General features: G+C 38.0%; 1 long non-coding RNA gene across 1 annotated transcript in view; it reads left to right on the forward strand.

Annotated features, from left to right (window-relative positions):
- The first annotated feature begins 682 nt into the window (after positions 1-682).
- The window catches only part of LOC143162309 (uncharacterized), a 46,985-nt gene continuing 23,746 nt past the window's right edge, over positions 683-23,921 (forward strand). The window contains exons 1-2 of the long non-coding RNA XR_012995672.1: positions 683-726; positions 1,750-1,786. This is a non-coding gene — a long non-coding RNA (uncharacterized LOC143162309). The remainder of the gene's footprint in view (positions 727-1,749; positions 1,787-23,921) is intronic.

Below are 23,921 nucleotides of genomic sequence, written 5' to 3' on the forward strand. Positions count from 1 at the left end.
GCGGCTCCGGGGCTGACGTGGCCGCCGCGCCCGCCTCGGGCTGGGAGCTCGGCTCCTCCCGGCCGCTCCCTGGCGGGGCGCCCCAGCCCCGGCCCGCCCCTTCCACAGCCGGGCCCGCCCCCTGCCCGGCCTCGGCTGCCGCTCCCTGCCGCAGCACTGCCCCGGTGATGCGGGGTGGTCGGCACCATGGCGGGGCCCGAAGGCAGCCGTAACGCGAGAGGGCCCAGCCGCGTCCCCAGCGAGCCCCGTCGGGCCGAGGGGGCTGGGAAAAAAGAGGTGCAAGTGGTAGGGTGGAGGGGGAGAGCGGCGCGATGCGGCTGCTGAGGAGAGCCCGCCTCAGGCTCTCCAGTCTGAGCCCTCACCTGTGCCCTGAGCCCAGAACTGTTTCCGAAGATGCCTCACAGGTCTCTACAGATAAAAGACAGCGAAGGGGTCCGTTTCGTCAGGGGCATTTCTCTGCAGATCGGGGAACTGTCCTCGGTGAGGCTGGTGGTGGAGGGAGGCTCCCAAGGACAGGTGGACGCACCGTGGTGGTCACCCTGCAGTCGGTCACTTGCCTCTCCCGACACACGTCCACAGTGGCGTAAATGTCTGAAAACAAACAGGCCTAAGTCATTGCCAGAGGCTTCCCGCTGGGCAGAGGACAGTGGAGCAAATAGCACACAAAGGGTAACTCGGGTTGCTGGATACCTTCCGGGGGGCTCTGGGGTGCTCCTCCTCTCTGAGGTCAGGCTAACAGCTAAGTACAGTGTATCAGGCTGAGGGTTATGAAGGGATTGGGAAGTAGTAGGGTGCTTTGGGGGATGGCGTGGACTTCTTTTGAAGGTTCAAGTATGGTTAAGAACTATTGTGCTTGCTGCCAGTTGTTACTATTTGTGGAGACAAAACATACTTGGTTTTATGAACAGGGCCTGGAAAGCAGGTTCTCAAATACATACACATTGCAAGAAATCTTTGCAAGAATTATCTGTTTTAAAGATAATTCTGGATTATATTGCAATGCCTATAATCCAGAATTTCTTGCAGTTTCCCCCTCCAAGCACTTGCTTTGTTTGATATTATGTCAAATAGTCTTATGGCTCACTCTCTGAACTTACTCTCGTTTACATAGACAAAACCAAATGTGAGTTAGATACTTTAGCCGATGTCAAACTGACATAGAAGCAACTAAGGCTTGTTGTTGGATGTGAATTGATTCATGCTTTTTGTGTTTGCTTCTCAGTCTTAGCTATCTGAACAAATGTTTCCATTGTGAAATATTTGGGGAAAAAAACCTGTTTAGTCAACAAAGACAAAAATATTATACTCTAGTAGAGTGTACCTGAGAAATTAGTTTCTAATTTTCATGTTATTACAAATTTGTGGAAATCAAAACATCCGTCAAACTAATGGTGAAAAACATTTCTGCTGAAACATTTATATTTCCTTCCTAATGGTTACGTGGCAAAGTAGGTTAGTGGATGGTTCCTTTGTTTTTAATTTTCAATTTTCAGAATTTAAATGAGACTTCTTATAGAAGGACTGGCTTTTTGTTGCAACATTTATCTCTTTACGTGCGTATTCAGTGACTTGGGATCTTCCAGATGGGGTGGGGATATTGTCTTGTAATCGTTAAAAGTTCATTTAGCACACGATGATACATAAAGCCTCTCAGGGGTATTAAGGAAATAATGCATGCTAAAACATATGAAATGTGTCAGTCCTAAGTTAGTTTAGTGTAACTGTCAAGTGTTTCTTCCTTTTTTTCAGCACAAGCTTCACTTAGAGGAATATAAGCAACTGCTAGGTAAGCGAAATCAGTTCTCTCTCTGAACTCACATGCAGCTAGAAAGCAATGCACAATATATTGGGGAAAAGTGTAAAAGCTCTCTTGTTTAGCTAGAGGAATACAAGAATAGGCATTTCTTCAGTCATGATTAAAACTTTAATAATAACTTTAACTTAATTTACGTTAATGTTATGTTTTTAGAAACAGTGCACGTCTAAAAACATTCACTAAAGTATTTGTTTTAATTCCTAATGGTAGTGAGTTCCATAAGTTATTCTGCTGTTCTTTTTGTCAGTGGTTTTGAATGCCTAATTTGAGTGTTAAAGGAGATGGGGAGCAGACACTCTTACATAGTCTTAAGGATTCTGATGACTTTGACAGCTAAATATCCTAGTTTTATCATATTACTGCAATTTTTTTTTCAAGTTGATATTCTGATTTACTCAGTAAAATGCTTCAGGGTTTTTTTGTGTTGTTTTTTTTGTGGTTTTTTTTTTCAACTGCTATTTTTAATCAAAATACATGTCTGCATGTCTAGATGGAAAAATAGGGTTATTTATCTTTCTGCACTGTTTTGGTCATATATAAAGAACTGTGCTGTGACATGGCTGCATTTCGTCAATTAAGGAATATCTATTCATATTTTGGTTTGCTCCCTGCTCATTGGTGTGGGCTTGCATTGGGTCAAGAGGAGCAGGTGAGGCCCCCAAAGTTTTGTGGAATTCTGAGCTGCAGAGTGCTGAACAAGTGCCCAGAAAGAACCAGGAAAAGCTGCTGTAGCTTAAAATGTGCAACATGCCCTAATGCTAGAGCTTTTGATTTACGTGGAGGGTGTAATGACTTGCAACCCTAATGACTTTACATGACTCACAAGTCACTTAAAAGCAACTTCATGCTTCGCTTTGTGATAGGCATTTGTCATCTGCTTACGTAAGGATCGTACTGAAGTGTAACTGAGCAGGGCCATTTATGCACACAATGAATGATGTTACCTTTTCTCGCCAATTTGAACTATAAGCCATGAGAACAGAATGAAGTTCATTCTAATCTAAGGTTGTCTTTGGTAGTCACGCAGTTAAACAAGCCCCTGGCTCAGTGATTATATTGTTGTTTTGTCTATTTCTACCTTTTACTATGTTTGTTTTGAATCAGCTTTAAAAAGTCATGCCAGTAACTATAAATAATAACTGTGAAACCCTTCCTTTTGCTGGAATTACCACATCAAATTTGTACTCGGTAAAGATTTTATGAAAACTTTACCCACTATGCTCAGTCTTTTCTTTGCATCCCTCTTTTTCTTCCAATCGTGTGATTGTGGCTTTGTGGAACTATGTAACCTGATTTTATTTTCCCCTGGAGAATTTGGGGACAGCGCACCTTTCCCCAGTTGTCTTTCTTTCATGACATGAATTCTCAGCAATTTCTTTAAACCTTTTTCATTATCATCTCTCTCAGATCTTTCACACTCATTAGTAGTTGTATCTTACTATCATAGTAGCATCCATACCTATATCTTGTTTGGAGTTGGTTTTAAGGTCTTCATAAAATAAATTCCATCTTATTTTTCCTGGTTTGCTATTTTTTGTAAAGGGGATAGGAAGGGAAAATTTAAAATATTGGCTTTTAACTTAGGACTATTTAAAATAAAGGAACCCAGTAGAATTATGAAAAAATGTTAGTATTATCATGAAGAAAAAATAGGAAAGAGGTGGACAATTAGATTTTTCACATGTATTAGAAAATAGAAACTAAGTTGGTGAGGTAGTGTTGGATATGAATATTTTAATTAATTTTCTGGTTAATATGGTGCATACATAAAATTACTTTGTAATTTAAATTTAGAAAGCCAATTGGAAAGAATGCCATCAGATATCATTTTATAGAATATATAAAATGTTTAATTAAGCAGTAAAGCCATGTAAACCATCTGCTTCTGTTTAAATAGTCAAGATGTTACAGAGACATTTCTTGTAATTTAAAACATCTATGCATTTTTGATTGCTTTAAAATTAGCATTCAGCTTTCCTAAGGACGGCCTTTTTTTTTTCTGCAGTGAAATATGCAATAATTGTTAATGAAGAGGATTTTGAGCAGAAATTCTGTTCATTTTAGCACATTTTGAACTTACTGATTTTTGTCATTTAAGTTTTTTGTTCTTACTAGCAGTTTAAAGAAGATCAAAAGCTAAAGTAGACTGGCAGTTTGAAGGTTTCTGTATGATGCATAGTGGGTAATTTCAGAGGAACTGGGTTTTGTTGTTTTCCATTCATCAGCTGGGCCTTTTCCTGCAAACTATTTCATCGATGCTGAGTAGCTGCAAGTGTCATAGGATACAGCTCTTTCAGGCCATGATGTCTGCAAACTAATTCCTGTTGCAGGCTGCTACAGAATCAACATGAACTCATGTTATGTGTAGCTGGCAGGAGGAGGGGTGTGAGCAGAAAGGATATGTCTCTTCAGTCATTCCCGGTGGCAGAATTCCTGGGGAACCCTTGCACAAATGAAAGCCACCTGTCAAATTCAAACTAAGCCCTAAAAATTCAAAGGAGCCCACCGGGAATGCCATAGGCTTGTTAGCAAACTTTCAAAATCTTCTGTAAATGGAGTGTGGTCTTATAAACAGGCAGAGCTTTATTTGAGTGTAACTTTCAAGTGTATTTGGAGGTTCTCTGATGCAACTGAAAAGCTGTTTGCAAGATGCTTGTCAGAAGGGCAGTTTCTGACAGTTTAGAAAAGATGAAGAGAGAAAATGAGGTATGACTGTGGGGGCAGAAGTTTCCTGTAACTTCTATGCTTCACAGTTTAGGGGTTTCTTTACAGATCTTGAATGCAAGAATGTACTTTCTGTCTGACTTGGTCTGCCAGTGGTTCATCTTTTGAATTCCTGATTATGGTGTTATAAAGTGTTTTTTCCCTTGTACGTTCCAGGGATTTGTGCCTCATTTTGTTTCCTAACGGCCTCCCAGAAATCTTTATACCTGTTTTAATGCACAGTTTAATATATACAGACGTTGTTATAAGAACATGAAGTGTTAACACTGATGCTTTTGTAAGTCTAAATAGGATAAATTGTTTTGTAGAAATAAGCTTCGAGTTACAATATTTTATAGGATTTTCAGACATCTTAGCTGAAGAGACGTTCAGAGATGGCTTCACTATAGTCCACCAAAGGTTAAAAATTTTGACAAATTTGATTCCAAAACTCCTGTCTTCTTCTACTCTGTCATGGTTTAACAGTTTTTCCTAATTCAGTAATAATTTAAGGACAAGGGTGACTAATTTGTATACAATGCATCCATAAACTTGAACTGGGTGTTAAAGAGCTCCACATCTCCTGAAGTGAGACTTCACATAGAGGGGGGGCATGCAAACTGCCACAGTATAGCAGATGGTGGAGTTGTCTGAGTATTTAAACATTTGATGTTTTAAATATTGATGATTCAGTTCCTAGTATCCTTGAAGGAGTTTTTATTAAAGAGAGCAGAAGAATAACAACAGTGCAACTCTTCAAAAGTCTAAAACCAAAGCAGAAACCTTCAAAAATGATGATGGATGTTTCACTTTGGAGAGAATAGCAGTGGCAGTCATCCGTCAATGTACAAAAAAAAAAGAAAGAGCAAACAAATGGAATCCATTCTTAATGTTCACAGTATTTAATCAATGTGCAAGATGGGCTTGCTTCTTCCCATTTATCATTTAAACTTCCCTTTGGGGGTTTCAGATTTTTACCATCCTACTCTAATTCTGCTGACTTACTGCCAGTTTGCATGCTGCGCTGGCCCCTTTTCAGCAATTCTGAGCTGTCTGGCACTGTTTGGAAACAAAACAAAGCATTCTTACTGCGGTACTAAGATTTCCCATCTTCACAAACTACATACTATGGCTAAGGCCCACGAACAGCACGTCAAATTGTTCGACTTTAAGCCGATGATATGAATTAGGACGAAATGAGACAAGTCTGCATTTGTCCTACTTCCTCCCTTCACCGTGCAGCTTTCTCATTCCTCAGTGTTAGGTCTGCTAGTGTGTGCGTGTATGCGTGGCTGAATGATTTGCTCCAGGCTGAAGCCCAGGTTTTCCGCTCTCCATTCATGGGTTTATGCCTGGGTGTTGTGCTCTTTAGAGAGTGCAGTTATTCCCTGTAGACCCTTTAGTCCAAATTTAGCTGCTTGGACTAGGAAAAGCTCTACTCACAGGAAGTAGAGACAAAAGATAAAAAGGCGATAGAGGAGTCAGTGATTAGGCAAATTGGGTTGGAGGAGGCAGAGTTGGACGTTTTTAGGCCAGAGGATACCAAATCATGCTTGTCGAAGGCAGTGAAAGTGACTGCTGGGGTCATACTGGGTTAGTTATTTAAAGATTAGTATTTTTCATATTAATGGCTTAGGTTGTGATCTTTTACTCTCACTGATGAACATTATTGGCAAAAATAGCTCCTTTGACATCATGAGCATTATTCTTGTAAATGCTCTTCAGAGCAAGGGGTTTGTGATGGGGCTGCATGGTGCTATTTATGCAGGGTACCTCCCCTTGTCAATGTACAAGTTTGTCACAATTACATTCTACTTGTCTTTGTGCCTCAGTATTCCTCATGGCTGATGCATTTCTTTTAACCTGATCCGTAACATGCAGCGTGTAGTGGAAACCATACATCTTCAACAAATCTCTACATATTCTCATACACAGTAGGAGCAAACTGTGTGGCAGCTTGTTTGCAGACTAGAAGCACAACTGTTCTGTTGTCACTGAGATTTAAAATGATCCTCCCTTGGGGCACATAGGTCATTCCTTTGGTTTTATTTAGTATTTTACCACTGAAGGATGGAACAGGTGTTTGCTGTTGTTTGCAGTGATGACGCTGCCCCTTCCACTTTGCAAGTAGATAAAGATTTATTCATTATGGGCATGTGCTAGAATAGCTGGAACATCAAATTGCATACACTTACGTGCTGTATTAACATGACCTCTTCTACCTATATTGTAGCTTTCTTAACATACAATGGGGTTTTTGTATTAGGTATCATGCTTAGTTTGATTTCTGAAGGCAGCGTTGTGAGAAAAAGCATTCATTTTCATGGGTATGACATATATAATTGTTTATACATCTGACTGTACAGGGTGCTGCAGTTTAAGCCTTTGAGATAGTACAGAGAACTTAAAAAATATTTATTGGCATTGTCCATTTATTTATTTTGTATTTATAATTTCTGATGAAAAGAAAATGTTTAAAAAGCCTGACGGATAAACCTAATATATTATTTTAAATTTCTTGTGATTCACATTCAGGTATCATTAATGAGCCTGAGAAAGAATAGCCAGCTAAACTTGGCTCATTAATTTAAAACTGATGTTAATGGCATTATTTTTATCTATATTCCTTTAAAGTTGTTCCCTGTGCTCCTGTTAAAATTCATGATCCATAAATAGATTCCTAATTCGTGCTCTGAATCATCATATAGTTTTAATTTCTATGCTGAAATTGTAATAAAGTGAAGATTTCTAATAAACACTAGCTTTTTAAAGCATCTATCAATTCAGTCAGTTTGCACTTGAGACTCTTGCAATAAACGTATATGCTAAAGTCGAAATACAGAGTGTTTTAAATGCCCATTCTGGTTGCTGGGCTGGATCCTGAACAGAGAACTGCTTTCCCCGTGGTGTGAACTGGTGCAGTTTTATTGAACTCATTGGGAATTGTCACAGTGTCCTTTTCACAACTCTGGAAATCTCAGCTTATTTCAACTTTTTTACTAAGTGGTATTTGAATTAAGAAAAAAAAGGCTTATGTTTGATTTTAATTCTGTCCTCGATTTATGTTTAAGGTGAAAGGTTGTAATGATATGTGATTTCTTATAAGCAAATTATAAGGATATTAGTAGGACTATTACAAAAGAAATATTTTTCAAAGTAAGAGGAAACTGTTTAGCACACGTGGTCTCAGCTCTGTAGGCACTTTGCATTCATGTGTGTTTGTTTAAAAAGAAAAAGACCCATGACTGCACTGAAGTGCTTTATACGTTAAAGAAAAAAAAAAAAAAAGAGGATGTTTGTGTGTATGAACGTTTGCAGAACTTAAGTCTGTACAATCGAGGTAATAGATTTAACAGCTGTAGAAATGCCGTAATGTATTAACGTGATCCAAGAATTTATCAGAATATGGTGGAAGCCAAAGTTTCTGTGATTCATTTCTGTTATGTAAACTAGCATTCATACATAGATTGCAAATCAACATGCTTCAACCCTGACTGTCTTTGATATTTATTGTAAATATGTAACCAATTTTTAACTGCTTGGCATTTGTTCAAAAATGCGATATTTACTAAAAGCTTTGTAGTTGCTTTTAGAGTAAACAACTTTAATATCAGTGTTCAGCCACTGCCGTAGTTGAAGCTGAGCGGTGTGGCTGTGCTGGGGGATGGCAGGCGTGGGCAGGCATGGGCCTGCACTCAAGCAGCTCGGTCCTGCCCTGGAACAATGGCAGAGCCGAGATGTGGGCAGATCCCAGTTTTGTTGGAGAAGGGCATTGCCAGTGTGTGTGGCCTTGCAGTGGGACCTGGGCCCGCTGGTAGGGCGCCCGGGTCCTACCTAGGCCCAGGTCCCACCTGGACCTGCTTCCCTACTACAGTCTGGGCTGCCACTGGTAAAGTCAAGGATGTTTGACTACAGGCACTTGTCTGAAATGGACTGCAGCACACAGGAGCTGTGCTCATGCAATTGCGCTGATCTCAGCAGCGGGATGGATTAGCAGTAATAGTGTTAGGAAGAGTGCTGGATCGGAAGGTACCAGGCTCAGCTGAAAGGGATGTTTTTAACTCTTGCCTCCTAGGAAGGGAGAAAACATGGTGCTCATCTCAGCTAGGATGCAGCAATTTAATGCTCAGACCCCTCTGCTTTGACTCCATCCCGTCTACCTTACAAATCAGAGCTCCCAGCAGTGTGTTGCCTTGGTTTTGGGTTAGGAATATTAAATGCCTAGCCTTGGCTGAGCCCCAGGCCAGTCTGCTGGACTAGCTCCAATAAGAGCTTGGAGCTGCAAAGTTAACCTGCTGGAGGTAGGGCGGTGGGTTGGCTGCTGTGGCTGCTGATTTCATAAGGAAATCAATAGACAAGTGGTTTAGAGTACTTATTTTATTCATGTTTAAACATTTTTTGTAGGATGTTGTCATAAAATTATTTTAATCACAGACTAAATGTTACTCTGCTTTCTGATATATAATGGGATGCAGTATATTCAGTTTTGGGGATGAACATTGACTGAAACCCTTTTAAATAAAATATAGAGCTACCAAAAGTGGTTCTCCCTGAAGAAACTTATGTTGATAGTGATTCATTCCTTTGATTATTTTTCAAAAACTTACCTTCCAAGCATGCTAAAAAACCCCCAAAAAACATCTTTCACCCAGCTTGTGGGGAGCTGTAGGACCTGTGAAAGAAGAAAGGAAGCTAATATGAATTTAAGGTAGAGTGAGCTTTGTAGAAGGTCCTGAATTAATTTTGTGTTTGAAAACTTATGTGATGTTGTATGTAATATTTGGTAATCCTTTCCACACCATAACAACAGATGCTAGCTTATTTTATTAATAGGTAAAACTAGAAGTCTTAACTGCATTAGTAACGAAAATTGGTGATGTAATTACACATGTAATTTTGCACTGAAGCTTCAAGAAAGGAAAATATGACATAATGCATTTATTTCTATTTGTTTTGGTGCTTACTCACTAATATAAGGTGATTTTAAAAAATGAGAAACCTTTCTAGACTATTGTTGCTCTCTTAAGCCTGTAGTCCTATTAACTGACTGAACTCTGGCATATATGTATCAAAAGCCTAAAGGACTGCATAATGTCATTTAACATATTCTTCTTTTAAGCAGTGCCACTGTTTTTTAAGAGATTGTACAGACAATTTGCTGTTCTTAGCCTAAGAATTTAAGGAAGACTGAGATAGTCAAGGCATCAGGCTCTTTACTCATTATACCTTTTCCTTGCCAGTCTCTGCAGAGGATGACTGTGATATCAGCCCTAGCAATGCACCTAGTACATTGCAAAGGGAAAATATAAGTTAACTGATAATCTGCAGTGGGGAAAAAAGAATCTGAAAACTATTCTTAACTGTTCTGAAGAAAACTTAATAGCCATCTTAATCTAGTGATGTGCTAGTTGGTTTGCCTTTTTTTTTCCTTAAAGTACAATATGAGATTTAGATCTAGAACTGTAGAGCAAAACAAGAGCGTGAATCCTAGCATTAGGAAGTGAGGAAAGCAGTTATGATTTGTTGTATCTCTGTTAATGACAGATTTTAATCAGCATTTTTATTTTGGTTGTAATTTATATATGTGCAGCTGTGCTAATTACATAATTGTAATCATCAGATTTATGAGGAAGTAATAATCTCTTCGTTCTAGAAGAGGCTGTCACATCTACAATGTAATGTATTTTTCTGAAGGCGAAGTCTTGTGTTTTCTTTCCCAGTGAGTGGGAAACAAAAGAACATAAAAACACAAGGCTGGGAAGGTGCTAGATTTACACTGGTATTTTATATGTTCAAAAGGGGGTTTTTTCAGTTGTTTGTTTCTTTTGTTTTACCAGTTTATAGAAAATGAAATGAAACAGCTTATTGTTGCAATATTGTTGTATTCCTTGTCCCTAGGATTCATCACTGCTGCTTGTATTAGGTGGAGAAAGAGGTACTATATATTTGCATGGAGCTGCTCATGGAATTGTGTCAGGGACTATACCCTGAGATTCACAATATGATTTCCTTTTGCTTAGGGAAGAAAAACGAACGATGCCAGTCTTCTTCCTGGTTCAGCCTACTCCCCCATCTATGCTCCTTCAGCTCTGCTTCCCTGGCGTATTTGGTGGAGGGAAAGAAGACACAGCACAGTCTCACTCTGTTGCTCACCATCTCCCCTCCACACTCACTGTCTTCTGGGTGGAAGACAAGAATATGTCTTCCATGAGTATGGGTTATAATACAATTTTTTACTAGTTGATGGCAAAAGTTGTCCACCCACACTTTTTATGCCCTTCTCTAGTAACTGTGGAACTAATAATCTGCTTGCATGTTCTCATGCTCATATCAGTGGGAAAGCATCCGCTGACCTGAATCAAACAAGATCAAACTTCAGGTTGCTGTGAGTTCTACCTGAATTACTGAAACAACTTTAAGAAGTGTTCAAGGGAAAAGGAGTGTTTTTACATATACATAACACATTTATTTAAAGATATATATATATATATTTTGTACAGATAGAGGATTCCACTTGTAAGCTTAGCTTCAGGTTTTTGAAATATCTCAACATTTATTTGGATCTTGTGATATATGGAAGAGCAAAATTTACTGCACTGCGTTAAGAATTTAATTGATCTGTACAAATACATAAACCTATTTAACTGGGAATGTGAAGTTTTTTTCACTAGTGGTAACTCAGAACTTTTTTTTGGAAGGCAACTAAGTAGGATGTTGGCACATATAAATGACCTATGCAATATTTTATAATTCAAAGTTTGTATCGGAGATAAGACTCTAGAGGGAGCCCATCTCACAGTTTTCTGCATTGAGAGAAATGGCTTTACAAAGATAATAAAACTATTTCTATTAATGAGTAATTTAAAGTAAAATCTCTTCTGGCTCTGAGATACAAAAGAAAATATCACAGTACTGTAGGACACTTATTTGCAAACATCTTTAGAAATTTCTCAATTCAGAAAGTCAATTCTACCTTACCATTATCTGTATTTTTTGAATACTACAGAAGGTGTACAATAGAGGAATTTTCAATCTTGTGCTTATATAATAAAAGGCAATTTATGACCTTTCTCTTTTGAAGAACTCTCAAGACCCTGTGAGTGCAGTAACGCAGAGGAAAGGTTTGAGTACATGCGTTTTGAGGCATTCTACTTCTGCAGGCAGTGTGGAAACATGAAATTTTTGAGGAGAAACTCAGAACACAGGATTTTCCCTTTGTTTGTGAAAGCCTGTATATGGCATGTAACTTCCTGCCACATGTCAGTGGGCACATAAAATATGGATTATGCAGTAATAACTTTTTTAGCCATGATTTCTAACTGGCTAGCTGTGTGTCAGTTGACACTGGACAGTAGACCTTGCAGAATGTTACGGCAGCTTATGGTTCATGGCTATAGTGATTATTTAATTTTAGTCCTTAACCTGTTGATTGTATTTTTTCCTCACTAAATAAAGAGGCTTTAGAATTTAGCAAGGTTTTTGTCCAAGACAGATTGTTTAAGGCTGCACCTGCACTGCATGACATCGTTTCCGTCCTGTGTGATTGGGTTTCCTGCCTGTGATACTTCCAGGTGATAGTGCCCACTCAGTCTCCTCCTGTTATGTAGTCAAGATGCACACTCAAAAAGATGAGAAGCATTCCCAGTTTCAGTCTGGATGCAGCTGGACTCACCCAAAGTGAGAGTGAAAGTCTGGATCAGAGTTAAAAGCAGACTTTAGTTTCAACTGCCCGGCCTTATATTCACAGTGTTGGATACCTTCATTTCAAGGAACTGGGAGGTGAAATGTTTCCAAAATTTGTATTAATAGAGAATAGTGGGGAAAAAACCTATTGTTTTTAGAAAATACTAAAATGCAGTATTTATTAATTGAGTGACAGCTTCCATATTTCATGTAGCAATTCACAAGGGATTTGGTACTGAAGACATTCAGTATCCTAATTGCACTTCATGTTTAGTCTCTTGGCTTATAAACGATGGAGCTAAATCCATCAAAATCTGTTTACAAAGACAGTATTCAGTATTAACTGCTTCTTACTTGCATTCAAATCACTCTGTCATGCTTCTAGCTAACAGCAAGCATTTTTTTCAACACCACATTAGCAGAAGATTATGTAAGTGTGTACTGCAACTTATTCACGGGGTAACTTGTATCAACATGGTATTTACAAATGAAATAGGAACAGAGATGTATGTAATTTATCAGGACACACTCTCTCCATCTATCCGTTACACTGTGCTCTTAGAATGCTCCATAAACTTAGAATATTCAGAAAATACTAACCCAAACGTCTTTCCTCAGTGTATATACCATTTGTCACCATCACTAGACTTGTGGTTTAGTCCAGGTTGTTTAGTCCAGATTATTGTGGTTTAGTCCAACGTGCCTTCTAATCACAAAGAACTTGACTGAAGTAGCTTTGCTAAGATTAATAGGAAATTAATCCTAATAGTAAGAAATCACAGCCGCTTGTGCAATTTTTTAAACTTAGCAGCTGTTATGGTTGTTTGTGTATGTGTTCTAATATATCAAAATATATTAATTCAAAGATTATGTAAATTTAGTGCAAAGCTATTATTTATATATTTTTTTCATGGTTTGAAGAGTAGTCAGTGCTTTTTCTGCTCTCTGTCCTTAGCACAGAATGAACACAGAAGTGTTAATTTTATAGGCATTTGTGGTGCTTAGAATGAATTTACAAAAGGTTTGTAGCTATAAACCAGCTGATTTTTCACAACATTCCTCTGAAGCAAAGGGATCTTTCTATTCCCATCTTAAAACTGGCAATATGATACTCAGATTAATACTGGAGTGAGAAGTAACTTTATGTGCACCTTTAAGGAAAAGAAAAAGCAAAAACTATGTGGCCTTCTGAAACTGAACATTAAGTCTAGATGCATGTCATGTTCTAGTTCCATCTATACTGACAGCATTTACCAGCATTCCTGTTTTCCTGAAGGTCCGTGACATAAGCAATTTCTTACCCATTAGAGTAAAAATAAGCTGGGTTAGTTTAAACAGTAGGAATATAGTTCTGACACAACTTTTCTTTCTTACTAAAATGGGCCAGGGTATATTATCATACAAGCAAATAGACAGCAGACTTTGAAGGTGTGACACCCTATTTCAAGAAGGACAACAATAAGCAGCTAGAGACAGAATGACTTATTAAACCCTTCAGCTGACACAGTGACACCAAGAAGAGAATATAGTCCCAAGTTGACAGGTTACCTGCAACCTAACAAACTGTCACATTAGGAAATCTGTTGTAACTACCTACCACTTACTAGCCTTCTCCATTTACAAAATAATGAGTTTGCCCCACAAAGGCATGTGAATCCCAGTTCGTTTTTGTCAGTTCCCTGCCCAGCCTTCTCAGTCTTCGCTTACCTCTTGTCTTGGGGGATTTGGCTCTAAAAGGCACCTGATAGTACTGTTCAAGTAGCTCTTTCTGTTAGATGTGGAGTATAATGAGCTCAAATGGGAGAAGGTCTCTCTGTAAAGGACTGGCTGTGGAGGTAGGTTCTTGTGTTATATAGAGAAAGGAGCTTCCTGAATTAGAGCCAGCAGGCTGTAGGCTTCTAAGTGTTCTTCAGATGACAGTTGATCTGGCTGGGATTGATGTATTAAACAGTATTCAGGTGTTGGTGGAAGGCTGTACTTGCCAGACTTCAGTGTCTGAAGTTCAAGTTCAGAGAGTCTGGAGAAATACACAGTCCCGTGGATCTCAGAACTTTCCCGGTAGCTGGAGATAAAGATTCCTGGACATGAGTGAGAGAAAGAACCTCTCAAGTTCTTGAAGAACCTCTAAAAGCTATTTACTTGTTAGAATGATTGACAATTCCATTACTAGCATTTTACACAGCCTAAAAGCTCTTTCCATTAGGCAAAGCAAAGCAAAGTATATGCTTGTCCTGCATCATACTGATGCATTACAGAAAGCTAGAATTATTTTCTGAATTGTTTACATGAATAACAAGCTTGAAAGAAAATTACTGAAAATTAATTGGTGAATCTGTTTCCAGTCATGTATACAATTTATTTGAAGACAAAAATCCTGAAGTGTCCTTCAAACAAAATTGTCTTACATTTTTATAATAAAGGTGATTGCTAACTTGCAGAAGTAAACCATAGCAGGGTTTTTCCACTTGCCACAAAGGGGCAAGTACCTGCCTACCTGTTCCATGTACTTTCCAGTCTATTCTTATGTAAAGAAGATGACTCGTAATACGACATTTCTTACGTATTTACAATTACTCTGAGCAATATTTTGTTTGCATTCCCTCTCTTTGCTGTGTGAAATATGTGAAAGGGTGGAGCTGCAGCTTGCAAGAAGAGATCTCTTGGTAGAACCTTGTATTATTACAATTAGTTATCTTGACCTGAATGTGTGGAAAGAGAAATAATACACTAAGGGAAATCTGTATTTAAGCATAGCTACAGAAACCTGTGTTATGAAAATAGCATGTCCTGTGCCCTGTACTGCCCCGTGTAGTAACTAGAAAGCTTACGTGGGCTTGAATTTATTTGGCTGGACTCTGATGAGGGATTTTGGCTTTTTACTGCTGTGAGTAAACACCAACTTCTCGAGAATGGGCTCTGTTTAAAGAAGAGCAACATGCTGGCCGGTAAGCATGAAATATCGGGTAAACAGATGATGAGCCTTGCTCCAGTGCCTGTCTTTTTCTAGCTGATTCACAAACTAGATACAAAATTTGCTGAAGGATTTTGTTTAATCCAAGTGATTGGGGCACATGTTTCTACAATAAAGTGTCCAGGACTGCATTTCAAAGGCTGTGTGAATATAGATTGATGTTTTCACTATATGTCTATAGTAAAAGATTAATTCCAGAATAATATACTTATTTTAACTGATTATTTACTCTACACTGATTGTTTAAGATCCCTTTTGAGGCATTATTTTTGTGAGACTCGATTGTTGTTACTCATGTCAGTATAATCATGAAGATCTATGACAAAGTAAATATATTTCAGAGGTATGCAAAGTAAATTTCAATGAAATATGGCTCATTTGAGGATTACTTTTTATTTTGCGAGAAAGAAAGCAAAAACTTGTGATTTAGAAGTGAATTACACATTTTCTCCATCCTAAGGAATTTATAAGGTAATTCTCCTTTCCTTTTCTCTTGAATCCTTAACCAGATGTGGGCTTCATTATCTTTAGGCAGATGCTTTTTGTAGATTGTTACATTTTATTGAACAGTAATTAATTTCTTACTGTTTAAAGACATAACTCTATGGACTAAGCTGAATGAAACGGAGTATCATCATCAGAACTTAAGTTACCTTAAGCTAGAAGGTGATGAATCTGTGGAAAAGAGGTATGACAAGGTAGGGGTCACCATGAAGTTAGGAACTTGCAAAAGGAAGTTTTGAAGGGTGTCCTTTGTGATACTAACAAACTAGGAGCCCAAGGGGGACTGACAAGATTCTTGTCTTGACCACTGTTGATCTTGCTGGTTTGCACCATGTTATCTGGTGATCCAGAGAGTTTCCTCTCTCTTGTCCCGTTTCTCCAGCCCCAATATAAGGAATTGGCTTCTATGGTTCTCCCCTTCCTCTGAAACAATGAAGGCTGAATGTGGAAGAGGGAGATTATGTACTTTATCAGTAAATACGAAATTGGTGTTTCTTCTTGTGATATTAAATCTCCTCAATTTCAGGGTTGGGATGACTTGCAGTGTTTTGAATCTGGACAGGAATTTCTGATAATTGATAGAACACATTTTGATTGTTTTTGTTCATCTAATTCTTATAACGTGGTACGTTATCCACTTCAAAAGTCATCCAGCAGTTTTATCTTCTGAATTCCCTGCTGTTCTACCTCATATTCAACTGAACAGTTTCTGTGACTGTCTCCAAAATTAGATTGTGTTTTGGTTACTTAAAGTATTTGCGTTCCTATTTAAGAAATAAAGGCCTAATCCTTCTAAATGGTGAACAGCTTCCATTGTTCTAATGACTTTTCATGCCTCATGTTGTGAGGAATACTTGAGTGAACCCTTTTTAAAGTTAACTTTAGCTTTCTGTAAGCATGAGGTACTGCCTACTGCGTAACAATACAGGTAAGCTTAGGTAATATTATTAGCAAATAATCTGATTCTCTGTGAAGATCAGTGTGACTAAGGGGTTCAAAGTGATTATTGATTTTTATTCCCTTATGTGGAATCTTGATTCCACTGACGCAAGTCTCCTATTTACAGGATTTGACCAAAAACTTTCAAAATATGCTAAACCTTAACATTCTGTAATGTCTTATATTTTATATTCTTCATCTTATGTCCCCAGTACTTTATTTATCTGCTGGCAGATAAATTCTCCATTGTCATTTGTAAGAAATATCCTATTGCTACTTATGCAATCAAAATATATTAATTTTTTTCTAAATCTTTGTTTGCCATGTGCATTTTATGTAGCCATTTATTTTCTAGCACATACTTGGGGAGCACTGCAAAAATTCTGATTGATTGTCTTAAAGTCTTCAAAAAATACATCTCTTTGCCTGACTTGAACATTAGTTGTTTGCCTTAGAAAAGGCAAACGTTACATGTAAGTCTGATTTTAGAATTTTTTTCAGAATCTTGCATATCCAAAGATGAGTAAGAACTACGTCTAGCATTACTTTTGACAGATAATGTCATAGTTTCTTCTTTATATAATTGTAATTCCATAAGCTAATTAATTATTTTTGCAAATGAAACTGGAAGTGGGTACTGGTAAATTATATTCCAGTGCTGATTAACAGTGTGGTCTAGGGTTACTTGATTAAATGCATTATGTATTTGTTTAGAAAGGACAGATAGAATGTGTCACTTGCAGCATGGGTAAATTGCTATTGAGATCATTGTTCTATTTTTCAAAAAGCAACCATTAAAGATAAAGGCTGATCTTTCAAATATGTTGCAAGTGAGATTAATGCACATACAGAAATGGAGAAAGTACTTTCTTTAGAGACTACAGCATTGTCTAGCAAGTATAGATTAAGGTGATGTACATAAGTCCAGCCTCAAACTATGGATAACTTATTTTTGACTTGGTCTCTTTGCCTTGTTTTTGTCATTCTAAAAATTGAATTAATCTATTAAAAATGCTGAATGCAAGGAATCTTTATCCTTTTACTCATCTGTGTAATATGTTAGAGAATCCCAGTTGAACTGGATATAAAAAATTGGAATATTTAGCAATATTATATATGCACATATGTATATATGTACGTGTATATACACATACATAAGTATATGTATGATGGACAAGAGAATTTTCTGTCCCCTCTGCTTTTTGTGGAATCATTGATACTTTTTTCGAAGGAGATCCTATTTCTTAACTATAGTATCACTTGTCATATCATTTTAAACGGATATTTCTTCCTAAATATTACTTGATAATAATAGGCATTGCAACACCCTTTACGGAACTGTGGCTTTATGGTGTGCAGGTTTGTTTAACAAGAGTAACCACAGTAACGTGAGTGTGTGTTTCTGTAGATACAGAAATCACATGGAAGTTAATGTTAGCAGAGTGGTGCCGCAGAGAACAGTAGAAGAGCGCTTAAGTTAGGAGAGAGGAGTGCTGCATTAGATAGTTCAGGTGACAGGAATCATATACATGTGTTTAATTTGCTTCTTTTAGTTATGTGCTGCAATGATAAAGATTGCTTTATCATTTTAGAATTTTAAAAATATTTTTTACCTGTGAAATGCAGCTATTTTTCTAGCATGGATTTATGGGCATTAACATCTTGCCACTTCATTCTTAATAGGATAAGATCAATCTGTTTCTGCCTCTTATAGAAGTCCAATTTTGTATACTATACATGGTATTGTAACTCAGAAGACAAAAAGGCAATAGGTATCACAAAAACATTCCACAAACAATTGCCCTTTTTGGTTAATACATACGTTATATATAGTTTTGCAAAGCATTCTTAGGGGCCTTTTTACCCCTGTCATCTGGGTTGAGTGACTATAATGTTATATCTAATGTGTATTGTATAGTGAGACTACTAGAAACTTGCATTTATTAAAATGGGAGCTCCCTAGGGTTAGAAACGCCTTTGTACTGGACTGGTCAGATTAAAGTTGTGGGAGAAACAAGGCCGCTCTTGTATTGTTAGCTCTTGAATCAGAATGAGTGGGGCAAAGATGTGGAGAAAACCTGTGTACAGACTGGTGGGAGAAGGCAGAAAACCATGCCCTTTTTGTGCTAAAGAACAAAATGCTAATAGAGTTTTATAAGCTGGGAAGAATATGTAGACTGGTATAGTGCCTTTAGCTGCCAATTCTTTTGGACTACTGAATGCTGGGGGGATGCTGTGATGTTGGAGGTTCGGCTTTCTAGAGGAGAAACTTCCAGTTGCAAGTGAATGCCATTGGCAGTTAGAGAATTGAAGGAAATAGGGATATAGCTATCCAATAGTTTCAAATGCATGCATTTCCTTAAAGATGTTATCTTTCATTATAAAAGTAGTGGCATTGCAGCAGTCCTCACGAGTGAATGTTGTAGAGCTCAATAATGTCTGTATATGTCTTTTGCATTCTTTTCAAAGGCAGGATGTTGTATAGCCATACACTTATGCTAGTAATTCTTCCTGTTTTCTTTCATGTCTAATACTGAATATGTAACTGAACTTCCATTCAAGACACAGAGGGCTGAAATCTAAGAAATTCTGGGATCAAAATTCAGTGTTATGAATATCTATAATGTCAAGTATTGGAGTTAAATCCTTATGCACAGTTGAATACCTCCTGAATTTCATTTCAGTTGCAATCAAGCATCTACAAACGGAGTTGGTGTAATCACAGGTTTTGTGACATTTTGTCCTGGTTTCAGCAGGGATAGAGTTAATTTCCTTCCTAGTAGCTGGTACAGTGCTGTGTTTTGGATTTAGGGTGAGAACAATGTTGATAACACACCGATGTTTTAGTTGTTGCTAGGTAGTGTTTACACTAGTCAAGGACTTTTCAGCTTCCCATGCTCTACTGACTGAACAGGCTGGAGGTGCACAAGAAGCTGGGAGGGGGCACAGCCAGGACAGCTGACCGAGAACTGGCCAAAGGGATATTCCATACCATGTGACGTCATGCTCAGTATATAAAGCTGGGGGAAGAAGAAGGAAGGGGGGGACGTTCGGAGTGATGGCGTTTGTCTTCCCAAGTAACCGTTACGCGTGATGGAGCCCTGCTTTCCTGGAGATGGCTGAACACCTGCCTGCCCATGGGAAGTAGTGAATGAATTCCTTGTTTTGCTTTGCTTGCGTGTGCAGCTTTTGCTTTACCTATTAAACTGCCTTTATCTCAACCCATGAGTTTTCTCACTTTTACCCTTCCGATTCTCTCCCCCATCCCACCGGGGGGGAGTGAGCGAGCGGCTGCGTGGTGCTTAGTTGCCGGCTGAGGTTAAACCACGACACATTTGATAAAGGACTTTTATTAGCAATCTAAATCAGCTACAAGATTTGAGAATACTTCTTCATTGTGGCTTTTGCAAGTCCAGTAGTAAAAGATGGGTTCTATTTCATGGGAAGTCTAGTTGGTAGGATGTTTTAGGAAAGGAAGTTGTTTGAGGAGTAAAGATCCTAAAGCTGTCATTCAGCAATAATCAAATAAAAAGTTAAGATTTAATGCTTGAGTTTTTTGTGCTTTTATGCAACTGCAAGAAATCGGACTCACGTTTCCATTTCCTTGGGGAACTGTGGGCTCTGAAGTGCTTGTATCTTTTAAACAAGCCATGCATCTCCAAAAAAGGCAAAAATGTCATAGGAATGACATTTTAAAATAAACTGTGTTTTTCCACATTAAAGTTTCTTGTTGAAAGGCATAAGTTCCCTCACCCCCACCCTCTTATGGTAGAAATAGACACAGTTTTGCATAACCACTTCTGCATGATAAATTATCATGTTGGTCTTGAATACACACAAAAACGTGTCTACTGAAGAAATAGAATTGAAGAAATTAGATTGTGCTTTTTGGTCAATAATGAAATTGAAAAGCTTTGGTTGCAGATATATCCAAATTATGTGAAACTAAAGCAGTTCAGATGTGGTTAGTTTCCCTGAAGAACCCTGAGCAATGGTAATGCCTCAGAGAGATATGAAAGATTGGCTGTACCATGCAAATATATTGAAAAGACAATGAAATTAGCAATTCAAACTGCAGATCCTTTAGTTTCTCTACTTTATGCACTGAGGTTTTTACACTGATTGATTCACTCCCTACCTATGATTCATTCAATAGCATACCCAGCCATCGCTTTCATGTTTTGGAGCACAGACTGCAGAGCTACTATTTTGGTCTCCAAAGCAGGCTCTCAGTTTTATGAAGTGTGCACCATTTATACCAAGTTTCACATCTAGAATGACAAGAACAGTGTTACTTTTCACTTCAGTAAACTTATGCGCTTAAAGAAAACCATAAGCACTCCTCTATAATCAAAGATGCGTTACTGAACCAAGTATCTCTGATTTTAATTACTAGGGAAATGTTGACCTTTTTTTCAGTACATCTTAATTGAGGATAGAAGATGGCTAGAATTTCCATTCAGATTGTTTAACTAATACCACGTCTCTGACATCAGTGTTTTTAAGCCACTCTTCTCTTGAAAAGAGAGATCCTGCTTTCCCTTTCATCCTCTGCTGTGCTTTGCCCTGTCCGTTGGGCTGTTGCCGAGGGAGCACAGAGTATGCTGGAGCAAGGAACCATGCTGATTGAAAATGAATCAGTTTTTATGGGTTTTTTTGCTGGCTTAGTTCCAGCCAAATCAGTTTTCTGATAAGCTCACCATGTGGCCACACAAATGCTTGCACTAATACAAGGGAAGCAGCAGTAATACGCTACTTAGGGTAAGGGGAAGGAGTTTGCCCCTTTAGGTAGCAGTATGGTATTAGATCAGATTCATGTGGTCCATTTAAGCACATTCTTTGTTGTCTGGCATTAAAAAATTAAATGAAAGCAGTTGCACTCATGTGACTGTTATCACTTCTGTCTAGGGTCCTTCAAAGTGTTGGAAGTGTCTCTCACCTTTTCTAGTTTCATTGCTCCGCTTTCCCCATGGGGTCCATTATAACAGGACTGTACGGTTGATGCGTGGTGAAGCATGGCAACTGAAAGCTCCTTCCTTTCCTAAAACTAAAGGTCTGCTGTTGCTGTGCAAGGGAAAGAGGGGTCTTGTGTGCAAGGCATTTTGCTCTATGTCTGCAGCAAGAGTTAGCCACTAATATGGTGATGCTGATGGAGCTTTAAGTAAGAGAAAGAAAGCAAGCTGGCTTCCAGGAGAGATAAGCACTACTATTAATAAGTTAGTGTTTGTTTGTAGTGTTGTTGTAGATACTATTTTTTGTTTATATCAGTAGTTAAATCATTGGTTGCTGTTATCCAGACGATTTCCTGTATTAGACATTTTTCCTGTCTGTTCAATTCTTGCTCCTTGCCATCCTCAGTAAGCTTCTCTTATAAAAGTATCCAGCTCTTAAAAGAAATAATTTAATATCTGTGTTTTAGGCATGCAAATTATCTTCCATGGTCTAAGTTGCACATTGGAGTCAGGGCTCTCAGTCCATCTCCCAGTAGAGATTTTTGCTGCCACTGCTCTTTGTTCAGAAGCATTTTATTCCAATTTCCTGATTTTCTTAGTGGGATTTTAATTTTGTGTTGACATAGCAGTAGCCTTTAGGGGTGGCAAAGATAGGTCCAAGCAAGATCTAGAGGTGGCGTCTCCTTATTTTTTAAAACAGACTTGTTCATTAGCCAGTCCCAGCACTCAAACTGATACCCTCCAACCTCCTGAACATCTCTTTATGGAGAAGTGCCGCATCTAATCTGACTAACTTGTGGCCAGATGTGTGATGGAATGGAGCAGGTCTGGGAGTGAAGAACTGTTGCCTTCTATAGCAATGAGTTATTACCATGTTCCTGCTCGTCTGTGATAGCATCTACAGGCTTACCTGTGGCAGGTGCAATGCCAGGCAGAGTTGCTTACTCCTTGCTTGGGCTGCTGATTTCCTAGGAGAAGCAAAAGAAGCTGAAAGGTTTATTTTAGTCGTTAAAGTCAATGGCTGTTTCTGTTCTCAGTGTATATTCAAGTAAGAAGTTACCAAGTTAACGTTTGTTTTTTAGAGCTTAATCATGGTTTGATTTTTTTTTTTTTTTTAACATGCAAAAGTTAGAATGTTTTATGGAGGCCTTCATCCCTACATGACTGAATGTGGGGAGAACTGAATTCCAAGTTAAGAACAGGTAGAAAAGAAGCAAATCCTACAAAAAAGGAAGTATTTACTGTCTTTGTTCTGTCAAAATACATATGTGACACAAGTATGTGGCTGACTTTTTTGTAACCAACAATTTATTGTTATTTGCAAATCCTCTAAGTTTTCCTGATTCTTTGCCAAATCTAGAATTCATTTGATTTACATATTTATTCTTGTAACATGAGCTTGCTCAGGGATATAAATAATTCCTTTTTTTGAGGGTGAGAAAGACTCTCATGGTTATGTTTTGGTAACTAGAATAATAGGGCCTCAATTTAACCATAGGAGCAATACAGAGCAGCCTTGGATATGCTTGTCTTCAGGCAGTATTTCTAATGCAATACTCCATGTAACTTTTGATAATTCTTTTAAGTAAGAAACCCCTAATCCCATATATGCAATAACATTTTTACAAACGATATAATTCATCACCAGTGTACGTGAAATACATGTTATCCGTTAATACAGCTATTGCTAGATGATGTTCTATTATTCTCATTTTTCAAACATATGAAAGGTTAGACACAATCAAATGAAAAGATGTGTGATGAAATGCAAACGTTCTGAACTTGCTTGGCGGTGAATCTTAGATTATGTTTCACGTAAGGATGCTTTTCTCCTATTTTCTTCCTTTATACTCTCTCCAACCTTTAGATATTATCAGCTTTTCCAGTTTTGGGATTAATGTGAGCTTTGGATGTTTTTAAGGAGAGGGGGAAGGAAGAGAGACATTTTAGAAGATTAAGTTTTGAATTTTCTTGTTAGAATTGCAGAATTTCTGTAATAGGAACAGCAAACAATGAAATGAGAGTACAACAAAAGAGAATGTGAGGGGCATCTTGTTGATGATTAAATCCACGTACTTGAGAGACAGTCACTGCCAAAACTGATACAGTTTAAAGGTCTTTTATATCTCAATTACTTGGAAGAAAGGAAAGGTCATTTGCATGGCATGCTCTCAGACTTCACAAACCATTCTCTGAAACATGAATTTCAAAGTGCTGCTAAAAATGTATCCTTCCTGCTTGTTCATACCTTTGAAAAGACAAACTTAGGCACATTTCCAAAGAACTATTTAGTGATATTTTTTTTTTTTTTAATGTTAGAGTGTATGTGGGTGATGATATTAAAAAAAATAAA

This window comes from Aptenodytes patagonicus, chromosome 6 (genome assembly GCF_965638725.1).
Source record: "Aptenodytes patagonicus chromosome 6, bAptPat1.pri.cur, whole genome shotgun sequence".
In the NCBI taxonomy this organism is placed as follows: domain Eukaryota; kingdom Metazoa; phylum Chordata; class Aves; order Sphenisciformes; family Spheniscidae; genus Aptenodytes; species Aptenodytes patagonicus.